Genomic DNA, 12,978 nt, shown 5'->3' on the forward strand with positions numbered 1-12,978 from the left:
TAAAAAAAAAGAAAAGAGAATTTTTTTAAGCAACTTATATATTTTGAAAATTAAAACAAAATAAAATATTAGTTGAACAAAAATTCTCATCTTTGTCCTTAATCAAATAAAAATTAAAGAATATGATTAAAAAAATATAAAAAATTTAAATTTAAAATATTATAAGAAATAATAAAATATAATTATTTTATTTAATTATTATATTTTAGAAACTTTATAAAAAATAGTGTACATGACAATTAAAAATGACAAAATCATTTTTAAAAATAAATTATTAGTTTTAAATTTTTTTTAGGGATACTACGGATATTTAATTTTAATTATGAATTATGGACAAAACGAATGAGAAATGAGCCTTGATTGGTTTGCAGGCTCTTCTTGACTGGCTTGCAGAGTGAACAGAAACCTGCTGTGCTGCGAGCCCGCCGAGCATGCTATGTTATGATTCTGAATTCACGAGTTCTGACTGTTCATAGCTCTCAATTGCGTTATGGATGAGATTTTGAGGAATTGGTTCGTGTCGGTTTGATTCAGCATTTAGCAGATCGGTTGCCCTAAATTCCCTAACTTTGTCTCAGGTAAACTGAGTTTGGGACTTGAATCCGTCATCATCTTCTTCTTCGTTCTCCACTTTTTTTTTCGGAAAAAGAGCCTTCAAATTCTTTATCACTTATGGAGCAGTTGTGGCCCTACTTTGTCTGAGCTGAAAGTCTAGTCGGGCACTCTACTAAAGTCTGAATTTGTGAACTGAGAGGATAGGCAGAAGGAGGTAAAAACTGATATTTATGCATAAATTTTATTAAAGAGCAGGATTGAATTTTGGACCAACTGATCATATTTATTCCTTTTTATATTATATTTTGATAAGACGGTTTTATGTTTTCTATTCTGACTATTTCTGAAAATGTTCATTGTATGATTTTTTTTGCTATATAAAATGATAATCTATCATATGATGTCTTTTTTTTTTTTTGATGACCCGGGAACTCCAGACCACCACGATGCCACATTGGACCTCATGGTGGGCACCAAACCCAGGGATGTTTAGTGGACCCCATCACCCCACCACTAACATCCTAGTAAATTCTTGAGTATGATCTCAGGGGCAGCAGGCTCAAACCCTCGACCATGTGTTAGACAAGGTCCTAACCTTACCACCTAGGAACCCCGAGGGGGTTCTATCATATGATGTTGTTTTTGATGTGTAGGATGAATTATTGGTGCGTTACATAATTTATGTTGTTCACAATAGATTTGTTCTTAAAAACATAGTTGCTGCGATTTTGTTAACACTAACCACATTTTCTATTACTATAAGTGTGATTTTCTTTTAAACATTACATATATATATATATATATATATTATTTAGTACTATTGGGAATAGAACTCATCAAAGCCTTTGGCAAGTGTGTGCAGTCATGAGGAGTGCAGACCTATTCTAAGTAGGTTGGCTATGTGTAGGTCACATGAGATGTCCCTTTGGTAGGGCGGCCACGTGCACGTCTGTCATGGTCTCGTATCAGATGTGTACTAGGGAGATCTTAGGCTTATAAGGAGGGTTTGGGTTCTAACTAAGTGTGAGACGCCTTTTATAATACAAACATGCGAGACCAGTGGTTCAAAGCGGACAATACCTCACTGGAGTTGGGCTCAGGACCGTTACATTTGGTATCAGAGCCACCTAGGGGTACTATCATGTGAGTGGATCCTATAAAGAGGCGTAAATCACTTTGACGAGGACGTCAGAGATCAGATGTGAGAGCCTGTCATGGTCTCAAATCGGATGCATACTAGGGAAATCACATTGACGAGGACGTCAGAAATCAGAAGGTAGAGCTTGTCATGGTCTCACATCGGATATGTATTAGGAAAATCACGCTTACGAGGATGTCAAAGATTGGATGGGTGAGCTTGGCACGATCCCACATCGGATGTGTACTAGGGAGATCTTGGGTTTGTAAGGAGGGTTTGGGTTCCAACTAAGTGAAACACCTTTTATAGGACAAACTTGCGAGACCAGTGAGCCAAAGCCGACAATACCTTATTAGAATTGGGCCTAGGACCATTACAAGGTCACATGGGGTGTGGACCTGCTCCAAGCAGGTCATGTAGGTCACATAGGGTGTAGACCGACTCCGGGCAAGTCGTGTAGGTGATTGGGGTGTAAATTTGCTCTAGGCAGGTCGCCCACATGGGTGTGGACTTGCTTTAGGCGGGTCACCACGTGGAATACGAACTTGCTCTGGACAGGTTAGCCATGTGCAGGTGTCATGAGATGAATATTTCACACCTTTGTGAGAGGACCGTGCGACACTAGCTAAAGCCCCTATTGTTTAACTAGCCAGCCTAGCTTGTTGAGGATTAACCCAAGGCAGTGGATTCACTACAAACGGTTAGTGCAGATTTGCTATACTCGAGAAAGTGGAACGAGAATGTCCCTTCGTGAAGCTTCAAGATTCAGGAATCTGCTGGTTCTTGAGGTTTAATCTGGTCATTGTTGCAATTTTTGAAGTCTCTTGACTAATTAAAGAAGGATTTTAACGCCTAAATCGATTCGGGAGTCTTGAGGATTTACTTCCCTCATTTTCCCGCCCATGTGTTATTTTGAATTTTGAATGGTTCTGTGAAACTATGGGTCATCGCAATAACTCTAGGGTTGCAGCTAAGGCTTCCCGAGAAGATGAGAGGAAGGAAGAGAGGGACCTAGCATTGAAATTTATAGTAATCAAAGGTGGAAACTGGAATGAGTGGAATAAAAAGAATCATGGGGAAATTGTGTCAGAATTCGAAAGGCTTTCGAAAATGGCTTCGCAGAGGGCCAAGACTCCTTCGAGTGAGTTGGAATCATCTGGGATGATGCTTGAGCCTCTGCGAGAACTGAGGGGCATGCGGGTTAATCAGACTCATGGAACAGGTGTAGAGGTTACACAAGAGGGAAGGACTGGGAGTTCACTCATGGTAAACAGAGTCCTGATGGAGGTAATGGGTTCATCAGATACAGACTCCTTTTGATGTGTTGAAGAGAAGAGTCGTGGGGAGGGGAATGGAAAGAGGATTTAGTTGGCTGATGACGTAGCTTCTGAGTCAGATGAAGTGGATTCAATGGGTACTAGTAATGCTGTGGCCATGGCTCGAGCATGTGCTCAGATTCCTGTATCTAGCAAAGATCTTGATCAAAACCCCCCTGTTTCTGAGGTGAGTGGTCTGAAGAAGCCTGATAACCATGAAGGTGAAATGATTATAAGAAATAATAAAAAGGTCCCTTGGTCAGAATTGTTTGCAAACAATAGGGATCCTGCCCACTGTGGACCTCTAACCAGTGTTCAATGCCTGTGAAGATAAAGTTAGAATTTCAGAAGCTGAAATGTATAGCTTTGATGGAATTGTAAACAAGCATTTAGTGGGGTACTTAACTGGAAAATTTCCTGGTAAGGTGGCGCTTAAAAATTTGATGAGTTCATGGAATGTCAAAGTAGTTTCTGCACAACATGATAAGGGCTGGATAGTTTTCAAATTCCTCAGAGAAGAAGATCTTAACGAGGTCCTCATGAATGGGCCTTATAATGTGTATGGAAGAATTCTTATTCTTAAGAGAATGCCCAGATTTTTTCAATTTGGAATAGAGCAGAGAACTGTAGTGCCAGTTTGGGTCGAATTGAAAGACCTTCCTTTTGAGCTGTGGCACCCACATGCAATAGGAAGAATTTGTTCTCAGATTGGAAGGCCCCTATGTATGGATAAACTCACAACTAACAGGGCTAGAATATCTTATGCTAGGGCAATGGTGGAAGTGGATATTGCTAAAGAAATTAAATACAGTGTAAGAGTTATGCTTCCAGATGAAACTGAAACAGACAATGAGGTGATGAAGGATTACCAAGGTTTTGTTCCAAATGCATGGCTATTGGTCACTCTGATGCCTTTTGTGAGCTAAAAAAATTTGCAGGGCCTCAGTATAAACCCAAAAAGCATGTGCAGATGGAAAGGGAGAGTAAGGAAGTAAGGGTTGATAACAATATGATGGATGAGGGTAACTGCAGCAGCAAAGGGCTCCAAACTGGAGATACTAAGTGTCGTAATGGAAGGCCTGATACAGATGTTGGCATTTCAGATTCTGTTGAAGAGGATCCCTCTGAAGATATTGAGGAGGCTAGGGTTGGGGATGTTGCCTCTAAGGGTGATCTGATGGTGTCTGAAAAAATCACTAATAGTGGTGAAAACCCTATCATGTTTAATATTTCTGATGATCAGCTGAGATCTAAAGCTAATATTGAAGGTAACCCCAAAAATGAGGAGGTGCAGTGAGGCAGGGTAGATAAGAAAAAAGGGAATGGGGAAGCAGAGAGTACTGAAAGAGGAGGAAGTGATGTGAGGATCCCGGATGATGGTTCTGATGAGGTGAATGAACAGGGCAAAAGAGCTGAAATGAAAGATCACAATCAGATGGCACAACAGAAACGGAAACAGAAACAGATCACAATGGGGAAAGAAAAGACTGATGGCTTCATCCCAGTCACAAAGAAGAAAAAAGGGAAAGGTGCACAATACAATCCTTTGGTGTTTGGTAAGGGGTTAAAGGCCCTTACTAAATCCAAATGAAGATTGCCAGTTGGAACATCAGGGGTCTGAACAAACCCCTGAAGCAAAATGGGGTTGCTAACCTCATTAGGAAAAACAATTTGGATTTGGTTGGTTTACTGGAGACTAAACTATCAACAGAAAACATGGAAGAACTGATGAGGAAGAAGTTTAAAAACTGGAAGTAGGTTAACAATTTTGAGTATCACCAGGGGGGCAGAATATTGGTGGTTTGGAACCCTCTCAAAGTCTTGTTGCAGGTCATTGGAATGAATGCCCAGGTGCTGCATTGTTCTATTGTGTGTTTGATTTCTGCTAACTGTTTTAATGTGAGGTTTGTATATGGCTTCAATTCTATCCAGGCTAGAAAACCACTGTGGCAGGACATTGTACAGACTGAGGGGAGTTATCCAAGACCTTGGCTTCTCTTGGGGAACTTTAAATGTGTAATGTCCCTCTGATGAGAAGGAGAATGGCCTGCCAGTTTCTATATATGAAACAAAAAACGCAAATGCTTTTTAACCGCAGGGCTCACTGATCTGAATTCCTCAGGTTGTTGTTCAACCTGGATGAATGGAAGAGTGTGGTGTAAACTTGATCGAGCGGTTGTCAATCAAAGATGGCATCAGAATGGGTTAATGCTCACACTGACTTCCAGTTTCCTGATAGTGTATCTGACCATTCTGTCTGCATTGTATCACTGTTTATGGTGGAACCTTTGGGAAGGAAGCCTTTTAAGTTCTTTAATATGTGGAGTACCCATTATAGATTTCAGGAAGTAATTAAGGAGGGTTGGGATGTGCAGATATGGGGCTGTGCTCTGTTCAGATTTGTGAAGAAACTGAAATTATTAAAGAGGCCATTAAAGACTATGAATGCTACTCACTTCTCGCATATATCCTCCAGAGCTGAGAGAGCTGAATCTGATTTGTTGGAGTTACAGAAGAAATTTCATGACTCTCCATCAGATAATGATCTTCAAATGGAGCTAAAGGAGAAGAAACTGGAAACTCTTAGGCTTGTTGAGGCGAATCAAATGTTTTGCTCTCAGTTGGCAAAGTTTAAATTCCTAAGGGAGAGTGATAGAGGTACTTCCTACTTCCATGGTTTACTGAGAAGGAACTTATGCAGGAACCATATTTCATCTGTTACTAAAGGCTATGGGGAACAGACAAATTCCATATCACAGGTAGTTGATGAATTCTTGGAATTTTATACTCAGCTTCTGGGAACTGATTCTATGAGGTCTGATATTAAAGATGATGTCATTACTTGTGATGCCATACTGAAGGACACCCATAAGCAGACTATGATATCTCCCATATCTGATGAAGAGGTGAAGAGGGCTCTTTTTGATATTGGAGATGATAAATCACCAGGGCCGGATGGTTATACTGCACGTTTCCTTAAGAAGTCATGGAATATTGTTAGCAAAGATTTCATTAATGCAATGAAGGAATTTTTTGCTACTGGCAAATTACTGAAACAACTAAACCTCACAGCGATTGCATTAATCCCAAAATCCAGCCATGCATCATCTGTGGGGGACTATAGATCCATATCCTGCTGTAATGTTATGTATAAAGTAATTGCCATGATTATTGCTTCGAGAATCAAGCCTGGCCTTAATGAGATTATCAGCCCAGCTCAATCAGCATTTGTGGAGAATAGAAGTATGGTTGAAAATATATATTTGGTACAAGAGTTAGTGAGGAAATATGCAAGAAAGTGGATATCCCCGAGATGTATGTTGAAGGTTGACCTAAAAAAAGCTTATGATTCTATTTCTTGGAGCTTTTTGAGACAAATGCTGGTAAAGTTAAATTTTCCAGTTTTAATGATTAATTGGATCATGGAATATGTCACCACGACCTCATTTTCCATTTCATTAAATGGAAGGTTTCATGGGTTCTTTAAAGGTAGAAAGGGTTTGCGACAAGGTGATCCTCTCTCTCCAATGCTGTTTGTGATTTGCCTAGAATACTTATCAAGGTTGTTAAGGAGGCTGGAGGCTAACTCAGATTTTAAGTTTCACCCTAAATGTGAAGCCCTCAAAATTACCCACTTGGTCTTTGCTGATGATCTTATCCTTTTCTCATGAGGGGATTGTAAATTAGTGGGCTTTAAAGGAATTCTTGAATTGCTCTGGACTGGCTGCTAATTGCCTCAAGTCAAATCTATACCATGCTGGAGTAAAGGAGTTGGAGCTGGAAGGAATATTGCAGATCACAGGGTTCAGAGTTGGGGACTTTCCATTTCGATATCTGGGAATACCGTTAGCTGCCTCCAGATTGAATTCTAGCCACTACTCCCCTCTGATCAATAGAATTGCAAATCTGTTTAAGAGTTGGCCTGGGCATACATTATCTTATGCAGGTAAGCTGTAGATCATTAATTCCATTATCTAGGGTATTGAATGTTTTTGGCTGGCGATATTCCCCATACCTAATAATGTCGTGGAGCACATAGTTAAGATATGTAGAGCATTCCTTTGGGGTGGTTGAAGAAAACCATTAGTGGCTTGGAAGGAGGTATGCTTACCAAAAGAGGAAGGTGGCCTAGGGGTCCTTGGCTTGATCTAAAAGCTTGGAACATGACACTTCTTACTAAAGCTATGTGGAATGTTCAAGCTAAAAAAGATTCCCTTTGGTCGAGATGGATCCACCATGTGTATTTGAGAGGTGCTAACTTGTGGGACTCTTCTTCTAAACATGATGACTCCCCACTATTTAAGAAAATGATAGTTATAAAGGATCAGATCTTGATGAAATGGGGTAACCAGGTTGGTATGGCAGAAAGGATGATAGAAGGATGGGAATTGGAATGCAAAGGCTTGGCACAATGTTACAATTTCTGGAGAACTAAAGCTGATAGGGTGTCGTGGTATAATGTGGTGTGGAAAGCTAGAAGTACCACTAAACACGCTTTCACTTTGTGGCTTGTATTAAAGGAAAGCTTCCCACTTGTGACAACTTAGTGGGGTTTGTTGATGATTCCAAATGTGTATTATGTAATGATATGAATGAGACAATTGACCATATTTATTTTAAATGTGAGTTCTTTGCTAGTGTATGGAATTGTATAAGGAGCTGGTTAGGATTAGCAAGGGCTATGTCTTCCTTGGAAGCAGCGACAAAATGGCTACATAAGGAGGCGAAGGGTAAGGGAATTAAATCGGTTGCAAAGAAAATTGGATTGGCCTCAACGGTTTACTTCATTTGGCATTTCAGGAATAGGAAGAGGTTTGAAGACAAAGTCATTATCCAAAGGAGTTGGTTGGGGTAATCCAGATACATACCTATAGAGTGGTCTATGATAGATTTGGATTGTACTCTTTGTAGTTCCTTTTGTATTATGAATTTTTTTGTATCTATAATATGTGGCTATGGAGATAGTGTTATGATGTAAGCTTTCTAGCTTGATGAAACCTTAGTATTTGAGATGTTTTTGTGAGGGGGTTGTTATATTGCCCCTATGCCTGGGTATGCCCAGTGTACTTGTAAATATTCAATTTGATTAATATATTTACCTTTTCGATAAAAAAAAAAAAAAAAATCAACTTATAAAAGCAATGACACTTAAGCAGTAAACATTGAAGTAATGTAATTCATTATTAACACCTCCATTAACAATGTGTGTCTAGCGAGATGAGGCAAGTAGGCTAAACATGTTTACAATAGCTAGTGAGTTTTATAATTTGATGAACACTCATCCTCCCCTAAAGAGCTTTCTACGCTATTCTCACTCTAGCACTAGGAAACATCAAAATGGCCGAGGATTCATACTCCCCTTTTTTGCCTAGGGGAAAATTATTTCCGAAAAATAACCCTACACTAGTATTTACATGATGGAGCATGAGACAAGCGATCACAGGAAAGCATAATGCCTTGAACAAGCTTGGCTCGTGATGCTCTCCTACTTATGCGATCGACGTCCTCATAGATTTTGACACTAGGTACACTTGAACTTTGTCCATGAATGGTTGCATATCTTCTGCAGAAGCCCCACTGATTTTTTGGTCACCAACGCCTTTCCACTTCACTAACAACTCCTGCTGCTTCTTCCTTGGGGATGTGAACTCTTTGTCTGCAAGGATGTCTTCAACCTCTCGTTTGTTGGGTTGCATTGTCTTCAATTTTGTTCTAGTTGACTGACTTTTGCTTGGATCTTCGATGTTGGCGTTGAACAACTTGAGGCAGCTGACGTGAAACACAGAATGCACTTTCATTCAAGCCGAAGGGCTAATTTTGTAAGAGCCCCTTACCAATTCTGCCAATATGGGGACTGGTCCTTCATATTTATGAACTAGTCTCCTATCTCGTCCCCGTAGTGACCTAATATGTTTAGGATTGAGCTTAACAAGCATCAAGTCATCTATGTTGAAGTGCTGCGGTTTTTCCCTTGATTTGTCCACTTCTTCATCCACTTAGAAGCTTTCTCCAGGTTGTCTTGGGCAATCTCTGCATTCTGTCTCCATTCTTTGGTGAAGATGTATGCTATGGGATTTTTTCCTTTGTACGACGTGTCCACCGTGTGAGATAACAGCAGCTGCAGGCCTATAACAAGTTCAAAAGGACTCTTATTTATTTTTGGGCTTTTTTGGCCATTGAAACAGAATTGAGCCACAGCAAGTAGTTGCACCCAATTCCTTCTAGTTGGCGTTGACGAAATGGCGCAAGTATTCTTCTAGTAGCCCGTTGAATCTCTTCGTTTGTCCGTTTGTTTGTGGATGGTAGCTAGAAAAGATGTCAAGTTATGAATCGAGGATTTTGAAAAGTTCTATCCAGAAGTTGCCGATGAATCCTGAGTCTCAGTCACTAACAATATCTTGGGGAACACTCCAATACTTCACCATATTTTTGAAGGATAGTTGTGCCGTCTCTTTTGCCGAACAGTACTTTGGTGTGGGTATGAACGTACCATACTTTGTAAACCTGTGTATAACCATAAGTATAGACCCTGCATCTCCCACTCTGGGCAGGTTGGTGATGAAGTCTAGTGAGACACTTTCCCATGGTCTGGAAGGTACTGGAAGGGGCTCTAGTAGCCTTGCAATCTTCTTCTGCTCCACCTTGTCTTGTTGGCAGGTGAGACAAGTCGAGATATAATCAACCACATCATTACGCATGTGTGACCAATAATACCTCTGCTTTATTAATGCTAGAGTGCGCTATCATCCTGGATGTTCGACCCACATGATATCATGACACTCTCTCAGCAGCGTCTTCCTCATATCTCCAGCTCGTGGTACAAAGAGCTAGTTACCTTGAGTCATCAGCAATCCATATTCCTTCTAGAACTAACGTGCTTGCCCCTCTTCTGTCAGCTTTATGAGGTTCTGCGAAATTGGATGTTTGGATAAATTGTCCTTGATACTCTCCTGCATTGTCATGGTAACAAGTACTCACTGTCAAGTGTGTTAGCATTTGTAAGGTTGCTAGCTTGGCCTTCCTACTCAGTGCATCAGCAACATGGTTCTGGCTCCCTGCCTTGTGCTCAAATGAGAAATCAAATTCTGCCAAAAATTCTTGCCACTGGCATTGCTTGGGCGTCAACTTCAGATGTGTGAAAGAAGTGGCTAACACCCGATTTATCCGTTTTCACCACAAACCTTGACCCAAGTAAGTAATGTCGCCACATGCAGAGACAATGTATCACCGCTAGCATTTCTTTCTATTGAGCTGTGTACTTTTGTTCCGCTTCACTAAGCTTACGTCTCTCATATGCCACAGGATGTCCTTGCTATAACAAGACTCCTATAAGGGCATAGTCCGATGCATCTGTTTGCACCTCGAAGGGTTTCATGATGTCTGGAAGAGTAAGAACTGGATCTCTCATCATGACATCCTTCAAGTCATCAAAGGCTCCCTGACACTTCTCTGTCTAGTTCCACCTCTGACCCTTCTTCAGTAGTTCTGTCAAAGGAGCAGTTCTCCTTGAGCACCCCTCTACGAACTTCTTGTAATAGTTGGCAAGACCAAGAAAGGAACGCAACTCCTTCACTGTCTGGGATCTTCCATTCTTGAATTGCTCTCACCTTCTTCATATCTATCCTGATATGACCTTATTCAATCACATGACCAAGGAATTTGATCCTCCGCTGAGCAAAAGAGCACTTATCTTTCTACACATCCAACACAATTTGGATGATCGTAGGTACCAACTCTTTGGCTACTTCTTCCTTCACCACCATCGTGGCGAGATACGTTTGTTCACCCCTTCTCAATCCCTTCTTGAGTTGCATGGCTGAAAGGAACTTCTCATCGTATCCTTTCCTTGCAACGACTTGCACCATGCGAGGGTGATCTCTCATTAGACGCAAGGAACCAACAAAAGGTATCGGCGTTGCCTTAGTCTCCCTCAGGAATGCCATTTCCTTTTTCTGCATGGTTAACCTATCAGAGTGTGCAACGTTCATCCTGCCTACCTTTTGGCGCTTGGCATACCACCCTGCCTACCCCTCTTGGGCACTTGGCATGGCACCATGCATACCCTCTTGGGTTCTTAGCGTAAACCATTACCCTTTCTCCTCAATATTAACTTACCAAAGCGTGCAGCATTCACCTTGCCTACCTTTTGGTGCTTGGCATGACACCTTGCATACTCTCCTAGGCGCTTGGCGTAAACCATTTCCCTTTCTCCGCAGTGTTAACTACCAGAGCATGCAACATTCACCCTACCTACCTTTTGGTGCTTGGTGTGAACCATTACCCTTTCTCTATAGTGTGATGGAAGTCCTCCGACAACTCCACCATCGAACTTTACTGATCTCTTTAGGATCCCTCCAATTAATCAACATGTTCCCTCAGTTGGGCCCTTACTTCGGACACTTTGTTGGTTGACGACTCAGCCTGTGCTCCTAGCGCATTAATTCTATGGGCATTGGTTGGCATGGTCACTTACCAAAACTTTACCAATCCCAAAACGAAGGCAAATGAATTCACATAGCAACAAGTCGACCTCTGATACCATGTGTCACGGGCTGAATATTTCACACCTTTGTGAAAGGGCCATGCGGCGCTAGCGAAGCCCTCTTGTTTAACTAGTTAGCCTAGTGTTTACTACAATTCACCAACAAAACACTTTCATTGTCATTCAAGCAAATACAAGTGGAAACAATAAGCAACTTATGAAAACAATGGTACTTAAGCAGTAAACATTGAAGTAACGTTATTCATTATTAACACCTCTGTTAACAATGTGTGTCTAGTGAGGGAGGCAAGTAGCCTAAACATGTTTACAATAGTTAGTGAGTTTTACAAGTTGAAGAACACTCACCCTTCCCTAAAGAGCTTTCTATGCTATTCTCACTCTAGCACTAGGAAACATCAATATGACCGAGGAGTCATACCCCTTTTTTTAGCCTAGGGAAAAACTATCTTTGAAAAATAACTGTACAATAGTATTTACATGATGAAAACTCATCACAAACGCACGAGACAAGTGGTCACAAGCAAGCATAATGCCCCGAATAAGCTTGGCTCGTGACGGCCATGTGGGGCTGAACTTGCTCTGGGTAAGTTAGCCATGCAGGTCCCCCACGTGCAAATCACATGAGTTGTAGACTTGCTTTGGTGTCCGCATGCATGTCATGTGAGGTACATACCCATTATGGGTAGGTTGGCTGCGTGCAGGTCATGTAAACTCCAAACCTGCTCTTGATAGGTTTGCCACGTGTAGGTCGCATAAGATTCAGAGCTGCTCTGGGCAGGTCGGCCGTGCCCAAACCAAGGCAAGGAAAAACCATCCATTAGCCATATCCAAGGCAATTGTGACCACATACGGGTCCATGTACTCGAAACTTCCAAATATGATCGGTTAAAGGCTCATGAATAAGCATTCGCATTTGGGGTGGGAGGCCAATGTTCACATGACAGGTGTGCGTCCCTATAGGAATAAAACACAAGGAAGAAACTAGGTTATGAGAGGAATATCCTCCCAAGAGTCCTTCCTTTCCTCAATTCTCTAGAACAATAATCTTAGGCATTGGAGAGATCTCCCGGAGGCCACCAACACCTCCCAAGAGCTTTGTTTTGTTTTTCATCTCAAAAGTTACCACAATTCTTCATGGACCACTCAGATAAGCACCCTCCAGTTAATATTTGGAGTGACAATCCATTATTCGACATCACCAAGTACATAGGAGTGGAATGGAATCAAATTTATCACTTGATTTCATTGTATACTCCATTCAAATTTTCATTCCATTCCATTATGCAAGCTGAACACGACATAACAATGTTATTGTGGTTGACATATATTTGATTTGTATAGAATGGGAACTATCGTTGTTGTATTTTATTAAAAAACATTGATTTTAATGTTGCATCGAATACTTTAAAATACAAGTGATTGCACCCTTTGAGGAGAGGTCCTTAATGCGCCGATTACCAAAATTC

General features: G+C 41.0%; 1 protein-coding gene across 11 annotated transcripts in view; it reads left to right on the top strand.

Moving 5' to 3' along the window:
- Window positions 1–309: 309 nt before the first annotated feature.
- Window positions 310–12,978, top strand: part of LOC131157983 (mediator of RNA polymerase II transcription subunit 7a-like) — a 38,681-nt gene continuing 26,012 nt past the window's right edge. For 2 of the 11 annotated variants that reach the window (XM_058112487.1, XM_058112492.1), the window contains exons 1-2: window positions 341–578; window positions 682–769. The gene's annotated coding sequence lies outside the window, so the exon portion shown is untranslated. Of the gene's footprint in view, window positions 770–12,978 lie in introns of all 11 variants that reach the window. The other 9 variants (XM_058112489.1, XM_058112481.1, XM_058112486.1 and 6 more) reach the window with 8 other exon arrangements.

The sequence above is a fragment of the Malania oleifera genome, chromosome 6 (assembly GCF_029873635.1).
Source record: "Malania oleifera isolate guangnan ecotype guangnan chromosome 6, ASM2987363v1, whole genome shotgun sequence".
In the NCBI taxonomy this organism is placed as follows: domain Eukaryota; kingdom Viridiplantae; phylum Streptophyta; class Magnoliopsida; order Santalales; family Ximeniaceae; genus Malania; species Malania oleifera.